This window comes from Macaca fascicularis, chromosome 7 (assembly GCF_037993035.2).
Source record: "Macaca fascicularis isolate 582-1 chromosome 7, T2T-MFA8v1.1".
NCBI lineage: Eukaryota > Metazoa > Chordata > Mammalia > Primates > Cercopithecidae > Macaca > Macaca fascicularis.
In genome coordinates this window covers 4,541,687-4,568,305 of record NC_088381.1, presented here as the reverse complement: position 1 = coordinate 4,568,305, position 26,619 = coordinate 4,541,687, and the positions used below count along the sequence as shown (strand labels likewise).

At 38.0% G+C, this 26,619-nt stretch overlaps 2 long non-coding RNA genes across 3 annotated transcripts; both read left to right on the top strand.

Annotated features, from left to right (window-relative positions):
- Positions 1 to 472: 472 nt before the first annotated feature.
- LOC135971739 (uncharacterized) lies at positions 473 to 25,736 on the top strand. Of its 2 annotated transcripts, XR_012414698.1 has the most exons (5): positions 473 to 888; positions 2,952 to 3,058; positions 3,907 to 3,978; positions 6,392 to 6,509; positions 22,782 to 22,922. It is a non-coding gene; the product is annotated as an uncharacterized lncRNA (long non-coding RNA). The 2 variants fall into 2 exon arrangements; XR_010587971.2 differs by lacking the exons at positions 473 to 888; positions 2,952 to 3,058; positions 3,907 to 3,978 and adding an exon at positions 24,332 to 25,736 and having other exon boundaries at positions 6,389 to 6,509; positions 22,782 to 22,867.
- On the top strand, positions 1,017 to 2,392 carry LOC141407158 (uncharacterized). Its single transcript, XR_012414699.1, has 2 exons — positions 1,017 to 1,209; positions 1,254 to 2,392. It is a non-coding gene; the product is annotated as an uncharacterized lncRNA (long non-coding RNA).
- Positions 25,737 to 26,619: the final 883 nt, after the last annotated feature.

The window sequence follows — 26,619 nt, the reverse complement described above, 5'->3', positions numbered from 1 at the left end:
GTTTCTTCGCTAGATGCTGTCTGGACCAGATCTCATCTTGATCAGCAGGATTGTGACTAGAAAACAACTTGCCAGTCTCCTGCCTCATAATGGCAGAAGGCATTGAGTGTCTCTTCGTGTGATTCGGATGTGCCTGTAGCTTTTATGGAGAATTGGGTATTTGAATAATTTCCATTTTTGATGGAGATATATGCCCTTTTATTTTTGAGCTCTTAAGAAGTTGCCGTATATTATTGACAATAGACCATTATCACCTATAAAACTTGCAAATACTTGCTTTTTAATTTAACTTTTAAGTTTCAGGGTATATGTGCACATTTGTTACATAGGTAAACTTGTGTCATGGTGGTTTGTTGTAGATTATTTCATCACCAATGTACTCAAGCCTAGTACCCATTAGTTATCTTTTCTGATCCTCTGTCGCCTCCCACCCTCTGATAAACCTCAGTGTGTGTTGTTCCCCACTGTGTGTTTATGTGTTCTTGTCATTTACCTCCCACTTATAAGGGAAAAAACATGGTATTTGGTTTTCTGTTCCTGCATTAGTTTGGTAAGGATAATAGCCTCCAGCTCCATCCGTTTTCGTGTAAAAACATGATATTTTTTATGGCTGCATAGTATTCCGTGGTGTGTATGTTCCACATTTTCTTTATGCAGTCCACCATTGATGGGCATTTAGGATGATTCCACATTCTTGCTATTGTGAATAGTGCTGCAAGGAACCTATGCATGCGTGTGTCTTCTTCACAGGACACTTTTTATTTCTTTGGCTATATGCTCAGTAATGGGATTGCTGGGTTAAATGATATTTCTGGTTTTAGGTCTTCTTGTAGTCTCCACACTGCCTTCCACAATGGTTGAACTAATTTAGACATCCACCAACGGTGTGTAAGTAATTCCTTTGTTCCACAACCTTGCCAGTATCTATTTCTTGACTATTTAATAATAGCCATTCTGACTGGTGTTAGATGGTATCACATTGTAATTTTTAATTGCATTTCTTTCAGGATCGGTGAGGTTGAGCTTTTCTTCATATGATTGTTAGCCACATATATATCTTCTGTTGAAAGTGTCTGTTCATGTCCTTTGCCCTCTTTTTTTATGGAGTTGGGTTTTTTTTCTTGAACATTTGTTTAAGTTCCTTATAGATGCTGCATATTAGACTTTGGTCATATGCATAGGTTGCAAAACTTTTCTCCCATTCTGTAGGTTGTCTGTTCATTCTGTAGATAGTTTGTCTGTTCATTCTGTAGATAGTTTTCTTTTGCTGTGCAGAAGCCCTTAAGTTTAATTAGGTTTCATTTGCCAATTTTTGCTTTTGTTTGCAAATATTTGCTCCCATTCTTTGGGTGTCTTTATTTTTGTTGGTGCAGTGTGAATCACAAAAGTTTCACATTCTAATGAGGTTTAATATGCCTGATTTTTCTTCTTCCCTTTTGCTTTCGGCATCATATCTTAGAAAAGATTGTTTAACCTAAGACCACGAAGATGTATTCCTGTGTTATTTCCTACATTTTGGGCCTGTTTAGCTATTATATATAGATATATGATCCTTTTGAGTCACTTACATTTTCAGTGTGAGGCAGGAGTTCGACTTGCATGGAATATGCACTTGCTTAGAAATATTTTATTAAAAATATTTATCCATGTATAATTTATTTGGTGACATTATAAAATTATTTCACTATAAATGTATGTATTCATTTTTGAGCATTATATTCTATTACATTGATCAACATCTATATTCTTATACTAGTACCATAAATCTTGATTGCTATTACTTTGCAGTGAGTTTTGAAGTCAGGAAGTATGTATCTCCCACGCCAACCTTTTTTCTTCTTTCTCAAAATAATTTAGGCTAGTCTGGGTCTATTGCATTATATATGAACTTTCGATAAGCTTTGTGAATTTAGAGGAAGGAAGTGTCACCTGGGATTTTGATAGAGGTTGCATTAAATCTATAGATCCATTTGGAAAATATTGTCAGCCTAACAAAATTAACATTTATAAGTAATGAATAGTCAAAGTTTTTTTCCGTTGTTTTTCAAAATGTTTTCTATAGTTTTTATGTATATATCTTATACTTAATTTGATAAACTTATTTTTGATGTCATCTCAAATGGAACATTCTGAGATTTTTGTTTTAGATTATTAATTGCTAGCATATAGAAATTCAGAGGATTTTATGTATTCACCTTGTATACTGCAAGTTTGTTGAACTCATTTCTAAATTCTAAACATATTTGATTAGAGTCCTTTAGAAGTTTTATACATAAAATCACGTCATATGCCAACAGACAGAGTTTGACTTCCTTTCCATCCTGGAAGCCTTATATTTATTTTTCTAGACTAACTGCCATGTCTGTATCCTCTAGTACAATGTTGAAAACAAGTGTCAAGAGTGGAAATCCGTGTCTTGTTTCTAATCTTGGAGAAATTAGTGAACGTTTCAGATAACTTATGATGATACAGTAGTTTTTCATGGATCCCCTTTAAAAGGGAGACAGTTCCCTTAACTGCCTCATTTGCTGCATATTTTTCTCATAGGGAGTTGGAGAATTCTCAATTGCCTATGCATCTTCTGAGATGATTATGTGGTTTTTCTTCTTTAGTATATGAATACAGTGCATAGCACTAGTTGTATGTTGAACCACATTTTGCTTTCCTGAGGTAAATACCCTTGATATAGTATACAATACTTTTTACATGTTTCTGGTTTGTTTTACTAAAATTTCCTTGATGATTTTTGCCCCTGTATTCATAAGGTATATTGTTCTTCATTTTCCCTATTTGAAATGTCTTTGTCTGGCTGCAGTATCAGGGTAAACTAACTCAGTATACAATGGGAAATCATGTTTTCTCCACTTTTTTGGAATAATTTGTAATAAATTAGTATTAGTTGTTTAAATGATTACAATAATTCACTGATGAATTCTTCTTGATGAGGTCAGAGAGGTTAATCCTAAGAATAGTTACATGAGCTTGGAAGGAGACCCTTCCGCAGCTGAGCCTTAGCCTGGGCCATCACCTACATCTGGACTGAAGACCCAGAGAAACTGTGAGTAATATGTGTGTGGTTGTGAACCACTAAGATGTATAGTAGTCTGTTATGCACCAAGTCTTAAGTAATATACCTGACTGTAATTGCAATGTGGTATTCTAGATTAGGTCTTAGAACAGATAAATATATCATTATTAGAAATTCTGGTAAAATATGAAGGAAGCCTGTAGATCAGTTAATAGTTTTGAAACATAGTGAAATTCTTAGTTTTCATGAATATACTATAGTTGTAATAGTAACATTTTAGTTAGCTGAAGGGTATATGAAACTGTCTGTTCTACCTGTGTGTCTTTTTGTAAATCTGCAATTATTTCAAAATAAATTTGTTTTCTAAAATTATTATATCTTTAAAAAGAAAACAAAGACATAAGCAAAAATCTGTGGCTTCCAGAGATGAGTGGGTACATAGGGAAAGAATAGAAAATGAGCATTTTTAATCTAGTCGCCTTTCCAAACCCAGGTGCACCTGCTTTGGGAAGGCACCATCAAGCTCTACGGACTGTCATCCTTTTTCTCCTTCTCTGTTACCCAGTCACTAGTTGGAGTGTCAGCAACCACTTGTTCAGAAAAAGCTGCCTTTCCTTCACTTATCCAGAAAGCCCCATGTGCAGACATCACTGAGCAGTGTATATTCAGGATCCCATTGAAGCATTTTTGGGAGATATGACTCAGATATTAGAAGCCAAGAATTAGAAATTTCAGTGACAGGGAACATAAATCATATTTCTGCATTCAGGATAGTGTTTTCTTGGTACAGGGATTTCTTCTTCAAGTAATCGAAAGACAACTGTACCTTCAAACCTTTCAGAAAAATATGTCCTAATTTAGTTCTTTTCATTCTACAGACTCCATCAGGAATTGTTTGGGACCATGCATTCTGTTGCCCACTGCCAACCCGAAAGCCACCATGGTAGCAGGTAAGCAGAGTACAACAAACGTTTCTTACAAATGGGTTTAGGCCAGACCCTACTTACAGAGACCTGGATATGAATCTTTTACAGAACAGGTTTTTTGCAGTTGGATGCTAGTGAGTGGAGAAAGCAGATGACAAAGTGCTGAGCAGCGAGTCCCCAGACACACTCTAACTGCATGGAAGATGTGATTTCCCACAATACCTTAAACCAACAGTTCCTTAGAGGCTGGCCTGGACATCACAATTCTAAAAGAGATGCCATTTAAAAGAAACCAAATTCTAGAACAGATCTTGAGGCAAATACCCAACACTTGGACTCCACACTCTAACCTGATTAGAAGTTGGAGTTCAGTGGAAGAATGTCTTGGATATTTGAGAACATGACTTTATCTGTATTTAATTTAGCCTTGCTGGAATTTAAAACTGTAGGGGAAAATTCAGTCAACCTCCTAAATTCTGTGAGTTTTTGTTTTTGTATGTGAGTTTCTGCATACACCTAAAGAAACTCCCATCATTTAGGAGGTTGACTGAATTTTGGGTATACGGAAATTCATACTTTATGTGTTTCTTCTTCTGTCAGTGTATTCCTGAGGGAACACCAAAACCAGTACCTAAACCCAAGTACCCAAATTAGGATTGACCAGAGTAGCAAGGGGACAGATTAAAACATTTTATAAAGACCATTATACATCTACGTCTCCAGTGACTATTTATAAAGTGATTTCTATGATCTCCAGCCATATGGTTAAAACGGCAAATGGGAATGAAGAAAAAAGAGTTACATAAATATTATAGCTGAAAAAATGGAGTTTATAATAAAGCTTACAAGGATCATTGGTCATATTCCTAAGACTGCAGTGGAAAGTTTCAAGATACAGCTTTTTCTAGGTCTTTAGAAAGGTATCACTCCAGTGAATTTTTCAAGTAACTCTTTATAATTGCTATCTTCTTCCTCAGTAGATTTCTTAAACCATAGTTCATAAAACTACATTTCTATGCATAACATAAGAATTCTAGTGTTCCACTAGTAACTCTAATGTGTCTAATAGCTACGTAGAATGTAAATGCACTTGGTGAACTTATGTGATAATATTTAAGCATATTCCTTCAATAACAGATAAGAATACAGTTTGATGAGCCACCATAATCTAACACTGAGAAATTGGCAGTCACAGAGGACAGTGTATTCCACTCATCGTAGAGGGCACATTTTCATATTTATGAAACACAGGTGCACCTTAAATTTGACAGTGTTAAAACACTATTGACGAGAAGGCAACCATAATGTTATTGTCCTCATTTACATATACATGAGCTTGGTCTATGAATCTTCCATTGATATTTTCAGGTCATATCATTAACATCATATCTTGCATAGGAGGTTTCAGAAGGTTGGAAAGATAAGCTCACAGGAGCAACATAGGAATCTCGCAAGAAGTGCAGCGTCACCAAAGCTTCAGATTAGCACAGGTGATAATAATATGGGGAAAATTATGGGCAAGATGAATTGAAGAGTGATTCAGGAGAGTTACATCTGAATGAGAGAAAATTTAGGAAAACCTTTGTCAATTTGTTTTTCTTGTATGTTCTATCCCATGTAATCATAGGAATGACACAAGACAAATATCCACATGTATGCACATTGAAAACAGTTTTACCAGTAATTGTAATGTATTTATATTATTATTATGTGATTTATTTATAAGTGATAAAAGTATTAGTTTCTTCATTTGTTAGTGGTTTTGTTCTTCCATTCTGGTGTATGAAGTAATGACATGTTACAGTTGACAGAAATGATGTATCTCACAATTTATTAGAAAATTACTTTTTAGGGGTTAATGTAGGCTTGATAATATACTGCATGCTTTGTATGTTATCATTTGCTACAGTGCACACTGACATCTGAAGAAGTGAGCACGTTTTTCACTCCTGTGCTCCATTTTGGAGTCTGAGCTGACTTTCTGCGGGAAAGGTATAAAGGACCCTTGAGTTTGATACTGTCTGCCCCAGTCTTTGCTGACTTCGACTGTGTAGAATGTGTCTTGTCTTACTTGCTAAAAAATTTTCAGGTCTAGTTAGACAGCTCATGCTATCCTGTGTCATGAAAATATTTTCGTAAATTGTGTTCTGAATACTCTATTATTTTTGTATTTAAGCCTATGAACTAACTAGAATTGATTTTGTGTGTATGTGAGGTCAAAGGTCGTATCTTGGTTGTTCCCTGTGGATATTCAATTTCCTGGAACACTTTATTAAAAACTGATCTCTACCCCATGCATCAATGTATAAATTAATTTTTATATATCTATATGTCTGCTTTCTAGCTCTGTTTTTATTTTTTAAGGTACTGGTTGTTTCTTCTATCTTTGTGCAGATTTCACAGTCTTATTATTATCTATTTTTTTTTTTTGATACAGTGTCTCACTCTGTCGCCCAGGCTTGAGTGCTATGGCGCAATCATGGATCACTGCAACCTCCGCCTCCTGGGTTCAAGCGATTCTTGTGCCTCAGTCTCCCGAGTAACTGGGATTATAGGTATGCGGCACCACACCTGGCTAATTCTTTTGTATTTTTAGTAGAGATGGAATTTCACCATATTGGCTAGGCTGGTCTTGAACTCCTGACCTCAGGTGATCTGCCCACCTCGGCCTCCCAAAGTGCTGGGATTACAAGTGTGAGTCAGCACACTCAGCCTACACTGTCTTATGATTAAGAGAGTCTATTTAGGACAATACTTTTCTCTCCAAAGATTGTTTTGTATTTTTTCTTTTTTAAGAGAGAGAGAGGATTTTGTCCTGTTGTCCAGCTAGGGTACAGTGACTCAATCGTAGAGGAGACTCTGTGTTTGAACTACTGGGATCAAATGATCCTCCCCTCTCAGCCTCCTGAATAGCTAGGACTACAGGCACAAGCCACCATGCCTGGTTAATTAGGTTTTTGTTTGTTTGTTTGTTTGTTTGTTTGTTTTCGTAGAGACCAGGTCTTCCTATGTTTCCCATGCTAGTGTAGAACTCTTAGCCACAAGCAATCCTCCCTGCTTTGTCTCCCAGGGTGCTAAGATTGCAGGTGTAAGCCACTGTGCCTGGTCCAGAGCCTCTTCTTTTAACCACAGTGCTTTTCCATAATGAAGTAGAAAATGTAACAACCTGCATGCCTTGCACCTACACCAGTACTTTCAGCTGTACCTTCAATAATGCTGTAGGTTTAGAACTTTAAAAAAAAAATTGTTAATTTTTTTTGAGACAGGATCTCGCTCTTACACCTGGGCTGGAGTGCAGTGGCAAGGTCTTGGCTCACTGGAGCCTCGACTTCTGGGCTCAAGCAATCCTCCCACCTCACTTTCCCAAATAGCTAGTACCACAGGTGCACAACTCTTCCCAGTTAAATTTTTTTTTGTATTTTTTGTAGAGATGAGGTTTCGTCTTGTTGCCCAGGCTGATCTCGAGCTCCCGAGTTCAAGCAATCCGCCCACCTCAGCCTCCTGAGGTGCTGGGATTACAAGCATGAGCCACCGCACCTGGCTGGTTTAGAACTTAAATTGTTGCTGTAAACTCTTGATTCCTTTAATATCCTTGTGAATCTTAGACAATCCCCCAACACCACTCCCCACTTTATGTATAAATACTTTCAACAACAGCCATTAGTGTTGAAAACCTTGAGATGCAGCCATAGTAACCTCCTGCACTGGTGTAGACGACTCTGTGACAGGTTCCTTCTCCTCCAGACCATGCCCACCAAAGTCAGAGCCACATGGGAGCCTCTGAGCTCAGAGCCACTGTATGGGGTCTCCATGTGCAAGGGCAGCAGCTGCCTGCCCTTTCTGTTGGTGAGATGAGGAATTCAGTTTTGAATAAGGCTGAGTTTGTTCAATACTGATTTTGCAGGCTGACCAATGACACCTTAAGACTTTATTTCTTGCATTGTAATATTTATCCTGATTTTGATATGATTTGTTGTGCAAATGTGTTTAACACTTGAGTATATATTTTTTTCTTTTTTTACTCTCATAAGCATCATCTAAAACCAAATTTTAATTTTTGTGTTGTATATTTAAGGTGTTTATTCCTCTGTTTTAAAAATGGATTCACAATTATTTTTCAAGGAACACTTTTATTTTAATCTTTTCTCATATTTCTCTTTCCTAAATTTAATGTGAATATCACTTTTATTAGAAAACACTGATGTTACACATTCTCTGTTTTTTGTTTTTCTGCAAATTTTCTCTGAAATATCTCTGGTTGAAAAGGAGAAGGACAGAAACTGTTCTGGAAGCCACAAGGCAAAATTGACTCAGATTCTCATGCTTAAAAAGATGTGTGAAACTTTCCATTATATGGCTCAGTTTCTGTACATGTGAAAGGATAACAACGTATTGATTTGTGTAGCAGTACAGTAACACTTCACGTCTGAATACAAGGAGCAACCACTTCTTAATTGTGCAGGTGTGAACTTCATGATGTTGCCTTACTTTCTCCTTACACAAAGATTTAGATAATGGCTGGACTCCGTAATTCCTTCCATCTGACTTCCATAAATGTGTACATGACATGTCTTTGTACAGATCACCTGTTCTGTTAGATATTAATTATTTTCTTATTTTTGATGAGTGATTATTAAATTTGGTTTTAGTTCTCAGAGATAGAAAAAATACCACTTAGAAAATGTGTACATTGAGTGTTGTAATCAGAAAATATCTTTGTGCCATTGGCTTGTAATAAGGGAATTTCAATTTTTTATTTATTGTCATTTTCATCTACCTTAATATTCTCAAAAGGCTTTCATGCTTGTGCTCTTTATAGATTTTAATTTTTGTTGTCTTAGTCAAAAAACATGCGAGGGTTGGGAACACTTGCTCAAGATATGTGACATGAGCAGTAAACAGAGCAAAAACACTGATATTGTATGGGAATATGTAATAATAGATGGGCATTTGCTCTGCTAGGTGTGGCAGCAGTCACGGTCTGTGAGCTTCAGTGCTGTAAGCAGAATTGACAGATCCTGCTTTAAGGAAAAATGTGCCCCTCATCTGTTGAATTCAGCCTGGCACCATTTTGTTACCAAACCCGGTAGGTTTGGCCATGGCCACTTGCAAAATCAAATCACAGAGGGGTAGTAAAAAGGAAGTCACTGGCCAGGCGCGGTGGCTCACATCTGTACTCCCAGCACTTTGGGAGGCCGAGGCGGGATGATCACCTGAGGTCAGCAGTTGAAGACCAGCCTGGCCAACATGGCGAAACCCCGTCTCTGCTAAAAATACAAAAATTAGCCGGGCACAGTGGCGCGCGCCTGCAATTCCAGCTACTGGGGGACATAGCGAGAGTCCGTTTCCAAAAAAAAGAAGAAAGTCACTTTATTCCAGAGCTTAGCAATGTGTGTGGAAGGGCTGGATTCATATCTATAGGAATCACGTAAGTTTTCTGGGCAGAAAACAGGGTTTTAAGAAGAAATATTGGCAAGCAGGGTATGCGGAAGAGGTGTGGAGGTGCAGGATCTACATGTCTTGCTGGATGATTTATCTTCACTCATGGGTCATTCATTAGTCTGCCCAGCATCACTGGGGACAGAGTCAGGTTGTGGATTAACTGATGTCTTGAGACAATCTCTCTATGGAGGAGAATCCTGGCGGATGCTTATTTTGGTTCAAGATTTGGTAGTTTCTAAGAAAACATACTTAGGTAAGCTGACAGTGCTTTCTGGTTTTTTGGCTGGTGGAAAGGAAGGAGGGAAAAGTTTGAATTTGCATTTCTTTTTTTTTTTTTTTTTTTGAGACGGAGTCTCGCTCTGTTGCCCAGGCTGGAGTGCAGTGACCGGATCTCAGCTCACTGCAAGCTTTGCCTCCCGGGTATATGCCATTCTCCTGCCTCAGCCTCCCGAGTAGCTGGGACTACAGGCACCCGCCACCTCACCCGGCTAGTTTTTTGTATTTTTTTAGTAGAGACAGGGTTTCATTATGTTCACCAGGGTGATCTTGATCTCCTGACCTCGTGATGCGCCCGTCTCGGCCTCCCAAAGTGCTGGGATTACAGGCTTGAGTCACCGAGCCTGGCCTTGAATTTGCATTTCTAAGGAGCTAAGTAAGACATGAACACACAGGAGAAAGAGAAAAAGAAAATATTTTTTAAGGAAAATGAAGTACTTGGTTACAGCACCCACTGTAATATTCCCCTTTATTTTTATGGGTTTGGAGCATCATATTCATTTGGTCTGCTTCCTACTGAAAGGGGGCATAGTTATAGAGCATTAGATGGAATCTGTTTACTTGGAGTTGGAAATATTCTTGAGTTTCCAGCAGGAACTTACTGTGCATGTATGGTGTGAGGATGGAAGAATTTCTGAGAATGATTTCCTGCCTCTCCATGTAGAGTGTACAACAGCAATAAAGCTCATAGCAGCTGAAGAGGGCATTTAACAGTATTAATTATATATATAAAAGTATTGTTTGCACCAGGAAGCTGAATAAATCATGATGTCATAGAGTCCTGGAAGAGGGCATCTATAGCAGAAATATGGGTATCTACATGCATAGCTTGGGTTATATTATATTGTAAGAATAATCTGGGGGGTGTGTGTGTGTGTGTGTGTGTGTGTGTGTGTGTAAAATGGTCAACCTTAATGAATGTTAAGTGCCACCCCAGGCTGCAGTGAAGATATCTAAAGCCATATGATTTAAAGACATCATGAGATTAGGCATAGCATTAGTTGGCTTGTGCATGTCTTTTAGGGTTGAGGATATGTTTCTGTAGGTATGCAGGAATACACACAGCATTTAGTCTTAATTATGGTGCAAAGCCTCAAGTGTCAGTTGCACCCAGAGCTGCTGTGGAGATATGAGGACAAGTTGGTTAACTATACATATTTAACAGGCTACAGGAGGAGCTGTAAATATTCATGAAGGTGGTCCTGACCCATGTGTATTAACAAATATCCATGGAACATATGACTCATTTATTTTGGGGCAGAGACTTAACTTTAAATGTATTATAATTATGCCCTATATTTCAAAAGTTCTTTTGAGGACAAAGGTATGCAAGTGTGCATTTACTGTAAACCGGCCAAAACTGGTTTATGGTCAGTGATCTTTCATCAGGAGAAAGTTACTGAAATTGGTCTCTTGTCTACTTTAAGCTGTAGAACAGTGGCTAGGGGTCAGTCAGTCAGCTTATCTTGAGGCTAGTGCTTGTTTTGCTGCTAGAGAAACACAGAAACCTTGTGGCAAGTGTGAGCGTAGTCTGCTTTTTTAAAAGTGTAGGAATGTGTGACTTAACTCTTGCATGTTCCTAAATCCTGTTCATAATTTGGAATTTTATTGTTATAAACAGTCTGTTTTACAATTTCTATTGTAACATTAATGCTGATCAGTTGTGCCTAAATTCCCATAGTGGGAGGAAGATACAGTGAAGCATGTTCAACCCACCTCTTGTTGTCATGGCCTGAGTTAGTTTTTCAGGTTGCTGTGGCTAATGTGGGGGTAAGGAGTGTCCATTAAGTTGGCAAGTGCTTAGGATTTTATTTTATAGTTTATATTCCTCTTTTTTGTCAAGGTATGCCAGAGGCAGTATCGGTAGCCACGCTTTTATTTTTTCTCATGTCAATGCCACAGTGACATGCCACCTGACCTGGGTCCATCATGTTCCTTGCTGCACCGACTATGGTGGGACTGAGAATCAAAAGTCTTATATCCAATTAGATGTTGTAGACCAGACTGGAATGAAGGTGGGCAGGCAGCCATTAATCCTTAAAACCCCTTTTAAGCAATGTAAGAGCCAACAACTAAAAGTCAAAAGGTAAGATTATATAACTGAATTGTCTATGAATTGTATGCATTGAACTATTGTAATCTTGGCTTATAGGAATGATCTCACTAGCTATACAAAACATAAGTATTTTATTTAGCTGTTTAGGCATTTGTGTGCCCATCCTTGATTTGGGGGGTCTGAATTAATTTTATCTCACAAGAACCGGTCCTTACAATCTCACACATTCGTATCTTCCATGATAGTCCCAGGGTCTGGAGGAACTGAACGGTTTTAAATTCTGGATATATTAAAAAAACAAAATATTCACCATTAGCAACATTTTAAGCAAAAATGCCATAAGCATTGTCTTCTTCTAAGAGTGACAGAACCGAGACGGACGGATCCCGAGGTCAGGAGATCAAGACCATCCTGGCCAACATGGTGAAACCCTGTGTCTACTAAAATACAAAAAATTAGCTGGGCATGGTGGTGCGTGCCTCTAGTCTCAGCTACTCGGGAGGCAGAGGCAGAGGAATTGCTTGAGCAGGAGGTAGAGATTGCAGTGGGCCAAGATTGCACCCCTGTACTCCAGCCTGGGCAACAGAGCAAGACTCTGTCTCAAAAAAAAAAAAAAAAAAAAGAGTGACAGGAAAGGAAGCCTATAGGTAACTAAACATTTAAATTATTTGTTATTAAGGCACAAAATAAATTATATGATATTTCATATATTTCTATTTCAGATAGAAGCAAAATTATTGAATAAAGTATAATACAGGCCTGTCCCTGTGTTGCATGAAAGCAGTATACTTTGATTATTGCCTTTGCTTGAGTCCAAAGATGAGGCTTTGGTTAACTTGAGTTTGATGTTAGATGCTGACAGGAGTCTGTGTCTTCTTTAGAGGAGCTACATGTATCCAGGAGTCAATTCCTTGTACCTTAACACCACAAACATTAGTTAATAGCACCTGATAAGAAGTTTTTCAGGGTGTTGGAGGTGGTGATACACTTCACCGTGATTAATAATTTTTAGCTTTGATAAGCCCCAGCAATAAGTCAGAGACTTAATTTAGAATTCAGTTTTGGAGATGTCTGTCAAAGGTGTTAGAAAGCTTAAAATATTTGATCAAAAGCAAACTATAGGTGCTTGTAAAACAATAGTTATTCATTTAACCAAAGTGATCACTGAAAGACTTTAAAGGCAATACAGAAAGTTACACATGTGTAAAAACCTTACGCCTTTCATATTTCATAGGTTATTTTAAAACCAATTAAACACTTTCTAAAGGCAACGTAGGAACTATCTTGATGAAATGTAAACTCTTGTTTCTTAAGGCAGTTACCAAAAAGTCAAAAGAAAATCCTTTTTAGTGCAACTGCCTCTCCTTAGGGGAAAGCCTGGTTAGATAATCTGGAAGTACAACTTATAATAAAAAGGGCTTGAGTTTAATCAAAAATGGGAGGAGTGTGTACACGGTTATGAGTAGAACTGGGGAACAGATGACTCTTAGTAGCTGCATGGTAACTTTCCTGATGACAGTGAAAATTTAGACACACCAAAAAAAAAAAAAAAAAAAACCCAAGAATATAGAATCAAGTTATCCTGGAGGAAAACACTGCTTTTATAGACCTCTAAGATAAAATATTTCAGCATCAGGCCACAACATTTAGAACTAAGAAAAGTTACAGGAGCTGAGAGGAAGCTGAAGGATAGAGTTATCCCAGGCCACGTCAAAGGGAGAAAAAACTGATAGCAGCAAGACAACAATTGATCATTTGAGATATGAATCTCAGAAGTTTTCGAAAGAAATCGATTGTGGAATAGAAAATCAAAATTTCTTGTCATTTTATTAAGCGCAAATTGATACCTTAAGAAAATATTGGTTTAATATAGGGGACCATTCTTTAGAAAGACTATTATAAACAATTCCTTTTTAATTATACCTAACTTCATTACATACAAAATTCCTTTTATAAATTCCCCTTCACAAGCCTTATCATGACTTACACAGACCATCTGTCACATGGTTGGACTGTATACTTGTCCTATGGTACCTGTTTCTTTTTAAAATTATTTTTGATTTTCTTTTTCTAGATTAACCTTGTAATAAGAACCTGTTTCTTAAATAACCAGTCATTTTCCTTTGGGAGAATAATTTACCATGCAAGATTCTTTCTCGTATAAAATTACTCTTTTTTCTTGATAACCTTCCTTACCAAAAATACATGCTCTTGTCTATATCTTTCTTCACATCTCTCTTCACCATTTACTGCTTTCTTTCTAGTTTGTTTCATAAATAACCTTTTCAAACTCATAATTTGAATCAACTTTTAAACTTTTGAATTAGACAAAATAATTCTTTTTCTCAATAAGGACACCTCTTCTTTGGCACATTTTATAGAAACCTAGGAAAAAAGAAATCCTGAACTATCAGATATTAGTGTTGTATAGATGAGAAACATTTCACAATTTTTAGAACAGTCTTCTCTATATAATAACCCTTTCTTAATTGGAATTGACCCAGACATCCAGTAAGCATCCAAAATGATTTTAAGATTTTAAATTATACAAAAAATTTCACTTAGAACCATTGATCTCATTGACGTGTACTCAGTTTTTCCGTTTTAACAGTTTACCTGGAGTACTTTTGAAAACTGGGATATTACCCAAAAGTAGTAATTATTTAGTTATGTCCCTATTACCCATTTTTAAAGTCTGTGGACATAAGGTGTTTTACCTAAGTAGGAACCTTAAAGTTCAATATATGCGCATTTTGTTAATAGCACAGAAGATTTAACTGTTTTCATTGAACTACTGATATTAAATTAGTCTAACTGATCTATAAAATCACACAAACAAAAATTATTCTGTTTTTGGCTGGGTTTATGGTCCTATAGGCTTTATGTCATATCCTGACACCTTAATATATAGACAGAGATAAATACAAAACCATTTGTTCAGTAAACTCAGATAAAAATATGCTGATCATTTTGAAGATATTTCTAATATTATGTCACCAATAATCTTAAAACAAGTTTTATTTGTCAAGGATTATTAAATTTATGTGAACTTGAAAAGCTTCCTGACTTATGAGCGCTTATTTACTTGTAAGTCAATTTGGTAGCAGGCTAGACATAACACACAAACATATCTACATAGGTACATACACACAAACATGTCTACATATGTGCACACATGCATGTCTACATATGTACATACAAACAAGCATATCAACTTATGTACATATACACAAACATATCTACATATGTACATACAAACATGTCTACATATGTACATGCAGATATCTACATATGTACATGCACACAAACATCTACATATGTACCTACACACAAACATGTCTACATATGTGCATACAAACATGTCTACATATGTACATACAAACATGTCTACATATGTACATACACAAACATCTCTACATATGTGCATACACAAACATGTCTACATATGTACATACAAACATGTCTGCGTATATACATACACACAAACATGTCTACATACGTACATACACACAAACATCTACGTATGTACATACACAAACATGTCTACATACATATATACACACACGTCTACATATGTACATACCAACATGTCGACATATGTACATACACAAACATGACTGCATATGCATATACAAACATGTCTACATATGTACATACATAAACATGTGTACATATGTACATACAAACATGTCTATATATGTACATACAAACATGTCTATGTACATACACACAAACATGTCTACATACGTACAAACATGTCTACATATGTATATATACACAAACATCTACATATGTACATACAAACATGTCTACATATGTACATGCACACAAACATGTCTAAACAGGTATACACACACAAGCAAAGGTCTCATAGCTTTTACCCTGGGATTCTAACCATAAAGTAACAGTCCACACTCAGTATTTTATAAAAAATAGCTGGATACACGTTATTGTCTGACAAAACTGGAACCTGTTTCCATGGCTAAATTGTGTTTTCTCCAATATATACTCTATGAAAGCTGTGAACCAAAATTTGAGTAAAGCAATCTTTATGGCAGTTTTGTTTTTAAAAAAGCATCTTTTACCTTTTATTTTCCTTCAGTTTTAAACAAGTTTCCTGTGTTTGCTTTCCAGTTAGTCAGTAAATAATGTGTCTTATCACAGCACCAACAGCTTAGTAACAGCCAATCTGAAGCAGGCAGAAAAGAAAAGAGAGGAAGAAAGAGGTTTTGATGACTCTGCTTCACTTAATAGCCGCGGTTAACCATTTGAGCTGTCAAGTTTTCTTGCTATAGTTTGCCTCTCTGTTTAAAATGTTCACAAAAGTAGGTCTTAATAAGTAGCCAGCTGAAATCCAGAAGAGAATGAGAATATGAAGTTCCTGCCAGGCCTCTGCAAAGGAGCCAGGTTTAAAACCTGGCTCCTTTAAAAGGAGGGAAAGAGAAAAAGATAGAAAAGGAGGTTTGTGAACCTTCTAGCTGCTGCATGGTATAGGGTTGGTACCCCCACCACTCTTGCTGACATCCCATCAGGGAGAGCCCCAGTACCCTGGACATGCACAGTGTGAGACGAATCCCTCCCACCTCTGCAAGTCATGGGCAAAGGAAACTGTTGACAGCTGGCGAGAGCTAGGGGTACCTTTGACTGAGATGAGTAAGGCTGTAGGTGGCTTCCAAGATAATCAGGAAGATGAAGTTGAAAGTGAAAAGGATAGGAAGAGACCAGGGCCCACACTCAAAGGTCATACACTCACACTTACAAACAAATGGTGAGCTTCCAAACAAACCCCAGTTAAGGGCTGGGTAGAATCCTGAATTTCTTTCCTCTGTTCAAAACAGCTCCACAGGTATCTGAAACCAAGTGGAGCGATGCCCAGGAGTGCCACAAATTCAAATCCGTCAAACACTCAAGTGATAGTCCCGTTAGTGGACAAGACGAAACAGCAGAGCCCCAGCGACACCCCAGAAGACACGGGAAAGCTGGGTGCAATCCGACCAGCTCACTTGGTTGCAAGGGTTGCCAGCTTCTTCAGAGATCACATTCTTTGTACCAGCAAAGTGTCGATGGCTGCAGAAGTTGTGCGATGAAGTGAAAGGGAGGGTCTAGGAAATGAAAGATTTTCAGCAGCCACTTGGAAGTTCCCTAACATTCCTGCCATGGGGTCCGCTAGCCTTCAGCTGCTGGTACTCACAGGTAACCCTCCGCCTTGGTAGCAAAACCAGGCTCACAGGCTTGGGTTGCCCAGAGCACATAATGCTCCCCATATGGGCCACCAAATTTGTTACCAAACACAGGTTTGGCCACTTGTCACTGACACTATCAAATAACAAGCATGAGGGTGGTAAAAAGAAAGTGACTTTATTTCACAGTTTAGCAATGGAGAAGAACCGGGTTCGTATCTAAAGGAGCCGCTTCAGTTTTCTGGGATGAAAGCAGGGTTTTAAGAAGAGAAACTTTCTTATGCAGGGCGTGCAAGGAACATGGAGGTGCGGGGTCTATGTGTCTTGCTGTAAAACTTAGCTAAGAGATCATTGGTTAGTCTGACCAGTGTCATTGAGGACAGAGTCGGAATGTGGATTAACTCTTGTCTTGAGACAGTCTCCCTGTGAGGGAGAATTCTGGATGGTGCCGCTTCCGTTCAACATTTGGTCCTTAGAATTTCTAAGGAAACATACTTAGATAAGCTGGCAGTCCTTGCAGGCTGTTTCACTGGTGGAAACGAAGGAAGGAAAAGGTTAAATTTGCCTTTCCAAGGAGCTAAGCAAGAGGTGAACAGTGAGAAAGAGAAAAAATACACAGGTAATTTTTAGGAAAATGCTATACTAGATTACAATTTAACATAATTTCACTGTGTCTAAAGAGCTACCCTATACTTCATGCAAACTACATAGCCTGTGGCATTCATGGAGTGACGAACAGAGAAAAAAATAGTTTTGAAGTGCAAAGGTAACTGGAGATTTTTTTAAGGAAAATCAGTGAAGGAAGAAACCTTTATGGGCTTCTCCTTTTGGTGAGAAATGTTGTCTTATAAGTAGACAATTGTACTTTAATTATTTCATAATGTAGTGATTTTACCAGCCACAACTAGCAGCATAACATAGGAAATGCAGGTTGGTGTCCACACAGGGTCACTAAATCTACCTAACAAACCATTTACTTGATTTCTAAAAATATCCTTCATCCTTGGACTTGATGCAGGATTACTGAGTCATGGAAAACTTTGTGTTTTTGTAGTCAGAAATGAGATGAAAGCATAAAGGTGAATTATTCTTTATTAAAGAATTCATTTAAATTACTTTTCTTTGTATCTTTGCTTTTTGTTTCTGTACTGCTCCAGTACTCCCGTGAACCATGTCTGAGTGGAGTAATGATGGCACCACAGTTCAGCCTGCATGGGTGTTGGCCTGAGCGCTCCCCCCTCGTGAAATTCAGCCACCTCTTTCTCCAGTCAGTTCTATCTTCTCAACTCCGACTGTCTTCCAGAGTCCGTGTCACACCACAGCCTGGAAACTCTCCCCAAGCAGTAACCTGAGGCAACAGTAAACCCTCATTGTTTCGCCTCTCTCGGATGTCACTGTCCTTCATTGTTTGATGTGCACTGTCTTGCAATCCATCCTTCCAGATGAATCATCCATTTTTAAATGTGATAAGCCATGTCCAATCCCCATAAGTTTTACCACAACATTTTGTTTCATTCTTCCTGCAGTTACTCCATCATTACTGTACCACCGCCTATATGGATGTAGTTGTCAGTGTGAAGCTGAGTAAGGAACAACGTGCACCAGACTCACAGAGAAAAATGGACAAGCGAGCTGGCCTTAGTATCACTAAAGGAAAGGTCAGATTGGTGAATATGTAATGTCTGTAGTAGTCTTGTTGGGGACATCCACAGCATGTCAATGAATCAAAGACTTAAGTAGGATCTCAAATAATAATATCTCTATCTAAACTCTTATACACATAATAGACTTATTTACACTTACTGAAAAAGTTCGTCTAGAGTTTTAAATTTACGTTTTATTCATATACAAATGAAAGCAATATTGAAATTAATTCCTAAATTAACTCACACATATCTTGATATTCTGATTATGATTGTTCTGAATTAGGTTTTGACACTTATTCAAAATGATTATTGATACAGTTGGATGAATATTCACCATGTTTGTTACTGTCTTCTCGTTTTGCGCTGCCCCTGTTTCCAATTTTGTCTTCTATTCATTTTCCTTTTTTTGTGGTTTTTATTCAGCATTTCATATAATTCAATATTCTTTCTTAACATCTCAGACTTTTTAAATACTTTTTTATTAGTTACTCAAGAAAAGCTTATAATTTTCATATTCTTAGTTGATCTTACATATAACAGCATATTTAAAATAATTATATTCAATAGCAGACAGGTGCCTTTCAAAAAAATAGTAGCAAGGCTGGGTCAGTGGTTCAGGCTTGCAATCACAGCAGTTAGGGAGGCCCCGGTGGGTGGATTACCTGAGGTGGGGAGTTCGAGACCACCCTTGCCAACATGGTGAAACCCCATCTCTACTAAAAAAAATACAAAATGTAGCTGGACGTTGTGACACACATCTGTAATCCCAGCTGCTCAGGAGGCTGAGGCAGGAAAATCGCTTGAATGCGGGAGGCAGAGGTTTCAGTGAGCTTAGAATGCACCACTACACCCCAGCCTGGGTGATAGAGCAAGACTCTGTTTCAAAAAAAAAAAAAGAAGCAATTTATTTAATTATATTTTTGTAAGTATAAGATATATATACACTCTTCTAAGTAAAATGAAAGACAGGAAAAGAGGGACAAAAGGAAAAATACAGGAAAAAGGAAGAAATAGTTAGAACTATTATAAGATGGTTACACTACTTCTGAAGCAGTATGATTTTATATGAAAGGAGCTTAGATTAGTTGTAAATATACATTGCAACCTCTAGGGCAGGATACTGGAACGGGAGCCTCAGTTTTTTGCTGTCTGTGGCCAGAGGCTGCATTCAGTTATTTCCTATGTTGGCTTCTCTCCCATGGCAGAATGTGTCATCAAAGCCACCATGGGAGAGAGCTTGCAGCAAGACAGGTATCATAATCTTAGGTAACATGATTATTCAAGTGACGTCCTATCACATTGTAGTCTTCTGATGTATCAAAGCAAGTCTCGGTTTCTCCGCAAAGTCAAAAGGAAAGGATTAGAATATTGGGTTATGTACACCAAGCTGTGAGGATCATTGCGCACCATCTCAGCGCTCACCTGCCAACATCAGGTCTTTGTTAATCTGAGACAGGTTCTCAGTCCTCACTTACTTTGCTGATCTTGGCCTTTGTGAGAAAACAGGTCACATAATTTGTAAAATGTATCACAATCTGGATTTCTCTGAATGTTTCTCATGATTTTACTGAGCCATATAGATAGAGACATGTAATTGTCTATTTGTGAAGACAAGAAACAGCGAAGAGGACATTATTTACAAATACAGATTTAGAGACCAAAACTAAGAAAGAAAAGTTTGCAAATGGAAAAAGGAAAATTAAAAATAATGGTAATGTTCACCAGGGTAACAAAAAGGGTAGGAATAGGGAAGTGAGCACCTGGGACACTACAAGATCGACAGTGTACTGCTTACTAAGCTCAATAGTATAATTTTAAAAATATATATGTTTTATTTATTTGTTTTGTTTGCTTGTTTTGTTTTTTTGGTTTTTTGGGTTTTGTTTGAGATGGAATCTCCCACTGTTGCCAAGCTGGAGTGCAGTGGCACAATCTCGGCTCCCTGCAAGCTCCGCCTCCCGGGTTCAAGCGATTCTCCTGCCTCAGCCTCCCGAGTAGCTGGGATTACAGCCTCCCGCCACCACGCCCGGTTCATGTTTGTGTTTTGAGTAGAGACGGGGTTCTCCATGTTGGCCAGGATGGTCTTGACCTCGTGATCCACCCGCCTCAGCCTCCCAAAGTGTTGGGATTACAGGCATGAGCCACAGCTCCCGGGCTATTTATTTGTTTTTTTAAAATCTTTTTTACAAAACTTTTGAATTTACAGAATAGTTAGAAGTACATACAGAGAGTTTATATATACTCAACACATAATTTCCCTTTTATAAATTCTTACATTCATTTGAAACACTTGTTGCAGTTGGTGAACCAATATTATACATTATCATTCACCAACATTCATGATTGATCAGATACTCTGTTTTCATGTAACGTCCATATTCTGTTCCTGGATTCCGCTCAGGACACCACATGACATTTAGGTATCTTGTGCCAGTTTCTCAGATTTTTCCTATTTCTGATGTCATTGAAATCCCTTCTTTGGGATGTCTCTGGTGTTTTCCTAATGACTGGATGGCCGGTGTGGATTTAGCAGAGGAAAACCCCAGAGGGAAGGTTTTATTCTCATGATACTGTGACAAGAGTACATAGTATCAACATGCTCTATCACTTTTTTTTTCTTTTTTTTGAGATGGGTCTCATTCTGTTGCACATGTTGGAGGGCAGTGGCGTGAACAAAGCTCACTGCAGCCTCGAACTCTTAGGCTTGAATGATCCTCCACCTCAGCCTCTTGAGTAGATGGGACTGCAGGCATGTGCCACCACATCTGGGTGATTTCATTTTACTTTTACTTTTATAGAGGCAGAATCTCAAGACATTGCCCAGGCTGGTCTCTAAGCCCTGGCCCCAAGCGTTCCTCTCACCTCAGGCTCCCAAAGTGCTGGGATTACAGGTGTGAGCCACTGTGCCCAGCTGCTTTATCATGGTTAATGTTATTTGATCGCATGGATGAGGCAGTTTAGCTCAGTTTTCTTCACTATAAAATTAATATTATTCCTCTTTTCATGATGTACCTTTTCGAAAAAACATCACTATGCCCAGCGCATTCATAGAAAGTAGGAAATTATGCCCCATTTCCCTATGGGCAGACTTTCTATAAACATCATTTGAGTTTCTGTAAAAAACATTTAACATTCTTTGGGCTGTTCTGGATCAGCTGCATCTTTCTGTGTGTTTTAGAATCAGTAGTCCAAGAACTGCTAAAAATGAAAACAAATTAGAATTTTAGTAGGGCTTGTATTGATTCTGAAGATGTACTTAGAAAGTATAAGCATCCTGGTTAATACTTAATAGCTTTCTGATCAATGAAAATCTAGTTTATATAGTATATTACACTAATTCTTGTATTCATTTATTTAGGATTTCTTTAATACTTCAATATAATTTGTAATTTTCAGTACATATATCTTATTTTCAAATATATTTTCTTTTTGATGCCTTGTTAAATGAAATTATTTTGAGTGTCATTATTTGATTAGTTTGTATTGTATAAGAATGCAATTTATTACATTGATCATGCATACTGAATTTTGTTTTTGTTTCAATGTTATTTTGGTGGATTTTTTAGGATTTTCTATATATTAGGTTATGTCACTGGCCAACAGATTGTTTAACTTCTTCCCTTTCAATTTGGAAGACTTATATTTATTTTTCTATCCTACTTTTATAAATTATGTCCTCGAGCATAATGTTTAGTTGAAATAGTGGGAATAGGTAACCTTTTGTGTTTATAATTTTGGGAATATTACTGAGACCTACTTGATACCATGTGTTGTCATGTGAATATTTCATAGGTGCCTATTATAGGGAAGAACATTCCCTTTATGCAAAATTTGCTTAGTGTTTTTACTGTGAGTGGGTTTTTGAATTGGAAAGTGCTTATTCCATATTCTTAGATGTGATAATGAAAATTTTGTTGTTATATTAATATAGTTATTACACTAATTCTTTTTACATGTTTTACCAAACTTATGATCCTGAGTAAATAAATAAATTAGTGTTTAATTCTGTTTTACGGTCCTGATTTGCGTTGAAACTATTTCCTTCAGAATTATTGCCTAGGTATCCATAAAGCATATTAGTTTATAGTTTTCATTTTTTGGATTGTCTTTGTCTGGTTGTTACCTCAGAGAAAACTGCCTCATAGGACACACTGCACACTGATCTCTTCTCTGTTATTTTATTTTTTTGGAGAAAGTTAGTAAAAAATTGCTCTTAATATTTTAAAGGTTTGGAATAATTCATCAGTGTAATCTTCTCAACCTGGTCAATCACATGAACTTCGAAGATGATTCCTCCCCAGCTGATCCTTCAGGTGAGACCTCAGCCTTGGCAATCATCTACATCTAGATTCCTGACCCAGAGAAACTGTGAGTAATTTGTGTGTACTTTTGAGTCACTAAGCTATGTGGTAATTGGCTATACTGCAATAAACAATAATACACTTGATGGTAAACATAGTATGTTATCCTTGATTAGATCCAAAAAAAGGAAAAATGGCATTAGTGGAAAACCTGGTAAAATATGAAGACAGTCAGTACTTTACTTAATAGTTTTGCGCCTTTTTCAGTCTGTGAATTCTCACAGATAGTCTATGGTTATGTGTATGATATTAATGTTGCTGGAAATTTAAGGGTATATCCACTTTTTGTAGGATTTTAACAACTCTCTATAGATCTAAAATTAGTTCTAAATAAATAGAAGTGTAGACATGGCTCATATATTTGAGATCAGGTCTTCCTGTTAATTAAGCCTTCATGGAACCTACAACTCATAGTACAAATGCAATAACATTATAAAATATAAATGAGATGAGTTTCTATTTTACTCACTCTATTCTTCAGGGAACACTAAAGCCCATTCTTCTTCTCAAGTATCCAAAACTAAAGTTGATCCAAGTAACAAGTGGACGGCATAAAAGATTGTATGGAAACTATAATGCATCTACATCTTCAGTTACTAATCGTAAAATGATTTGTATGATCATTCTTCACATGATTAGAATGACTATGGGAAAGAAGAAAAAGAAATGCAACTTTCTTGATTTAAAAATCGTATCTGTGCAAGAGTGGTGGCACACCCCTGTAGTCAGTCCCAGCTGCTAGGGAGGGTTGTTAGGATGATCATGTGATACCAGGAGTCTGAGGCTGTGTAGTGTGCTATGATTGTGCCAGTGAATAACCATGCACTCCAGCCTGGGCAACATAGTGAAACCCCATTAAATAAATGAATTAAATAATACATAAATAAGTTACAGACATCACTGTTTATATTTCTATTATTAGGGCTCAAATCCTCTAGATAGAGTTTTTGTTTGTTTCTTTGTTTGTTTGTTTGTTTTGAGTTGGAGTCTCACTCTGTCACCCACGCTGGAGTGCAGTGGCGCGATCTCAACTCACTGCAAGCTCCACCTCCCAGGTTGATGCCATTCTCCTGCCTCAGCCTCCCGAGTAGCTGGGACTACAGGTGCCTGCCACCAGCCTGGCTAATTTTTTTGGGTTTGGTAGAAACGGGGTTTCACCGTGTTAGCCAGGATGGTCTCGATCTCCTGACCTCATGGTCCACCCGCCTCGGCCTCCCAAAGTGCTGGGATTACAGGCGTGATGAGCCACTGCACCAGGCCTGAGATTTTTCTTTATCTTTGGAGAACGACGACTCCAGTGCAAACTTTCAAGTAATGCTTTGCCATTTTTAGTTTCCCTCTCAAGGATTCCTGGAACTATAGTTTTAAAATTATCACACAGCATGTATTTTATTTTTACTTCTGTTTCCTGTTAAGGCCTCTCTGGATGGTGGCTATAACCTATAGCCTTGCCCAGTACGACTCAGCGTTTGGTACTGGATGTGCCTTTCATGGAATGCTTGCTTATCCTGATGGATGGCCTAAAACCGAACTGTCCAGCTTACATCCGGGTATCTTTCTCAGAGAGTACTTGTTTATACTGTAAGACACCCTGTGGCTCCTGTCTGACCTGTATCTAGTTTATTTCTACCAAGGTAACCACTCTTTAGGAGAGTGCTAAGTGGGAGAAAAGTGATGTCCATGTGTGTTCGTCAAGTGAAATACAGAGGAGACAACTCAACACAATGTGTATAATGGCGTTAGTAATGTATTACTAACCAATCCCAGTAAGAAGAGGCCAGCATTCCTTGAAGTGCCAGTGAAAATGAAGAGCTCTCCAGGCCACACACTCATAAGCAGCAGGGGTGGTGGAGGAGCAACTAGAGAAAGACATACTATTGTGCCATTTGGCTGAAGTCTTCATGAGTGTATTTGTCAGGTTTTTTCCAGCGAGACAGAACTACAGGGAGGGAGGGAGGTAGGTAGGGAGGTAGGTGGGTAGATACGTAGATGGAGAGTTGATAGACAGACAATAGTTAGATGAATGGCATTTTGTTTGGGGATTTACTCGTGTAACATTGTAGAGACGGAGAATTCCCAAGACAGCCATCTGCGAGTGTAAGGACCTTGGATGCTGTAGCGTGATGGCTCAGTCCAAAGCTGAAATCTTCAGAACCAGGGAAGCTCTTGGTGTAATTCTCAGTTTGGGACCAAAGGCCTGAGAATCCAGGGCATTTACTGGTATAAGTTCTGGAGTTTCAAGGTCATAGATCATGGAGTTGTATTTTCCGAGGGCAGGAAAAGGAGTGTACTTTCTCCTGGAGAGAGACCGGAAAACTTTAAAATGTCTGCATTTTTGGTTCTATTTGGTCCCCAAGGAGATTGTATGCTGCCTTTCCTCATTGAGGGTGGGTTTTTCCCACTAAATTCCCTGACTCATACCAACCTCCTCTGGAAACACCCTGGCAGACACACCCAGAAGTAATGCTTTACCAATTCTCCAGGTATTCTTTAATCCAGTCAGCACCTTAAATTAACCATGACAAGTCCAGCACCTTTCTAGTTGGCACCTATATGTATCACCTTAAGCCATAACTAACCTTTAGATACAGACAATAACAAGGCAATAGTTCTACCTAACACGATGCAACCATCCTGTGTGCAACCAAAACACACTATACTATTTTTCTTAAGAGCAGTGGAAGTTTGTGGGTGATGTTTACTCTTCTACTGATACCCCATAACTTCAATACAAGTATGTTAAATTGCTAACACTTAACTGTTAGTATCAAGTTAACACATTCTTGTGTTTTGTGACAAAAGAAGAAGAAAGAAATAAAAACAATGTTATTGGCCTTATATATTCATATATAACATGCAAATGTATTCTTAACAAAGTCGACAGGAAATACTAGTGACAATTTTAATCCTTGTTTCTGTAACTGGTCAACTGGTCCTGTCTGGTATGTATGCATGTATTTATTTTATCATTTTTTTTTAATTTTTTATTTTTTGACACAGAATCTCACTCTGTCTCCTGGGCTGGAGTGCAGTGCGATGATCTCGGCTCACTGCAAGCCACGCCTCCCTGGTTCACACCATTCTTCTGCCTCACTGAGTAGCTGGGACTACAGGCACCCGCCACCACGCCCAGCTAATTTTTTGTATTTTTAGTAGAGATGGGGTTTCACCATGTTAGCCGGATGGTCTTAATCTCCTGACCTCGTGATCCACCTGCCTCAGCCTCCCAAAGTGCAGGAATTACAGGCATGAGCCACTGTGCCCGGCCCTGTCTGGTATTTATAACTCCCTTCTACTGCTACCCATTCTGTATTCTCTTTGTCTTCAGCAAGCCCCTTTGCTGGTCCTGGGTCTTTACCTGGCAGGGTGATGCAAACCTTCATTCCTGAAACATCTGGAGCAGTTGTATTCTTGTCTGGAATGGTTGTAATAATGCATTGAACTTAATAACAGGGAATAGTAATACTAAGACTTTCTTTTAGTCCATTTTCTGTTACTGATAACAGAAAACCTGAAACTGGGTAGTTGATAAAGAAAACACATGTACCTCATACAGTTATGGAGACTGAAAAGTCCAAGTTTGGCAGATTGTGTGTGGCGAGATCCTGTTGCTGGTTGGGACTCTCTGAAGAGTTCTGAAGTCTACAGGGTATCATATGGCAATGGAGTAGAGCTTGCTGACATGCAAGATCATGTCTCCCTTC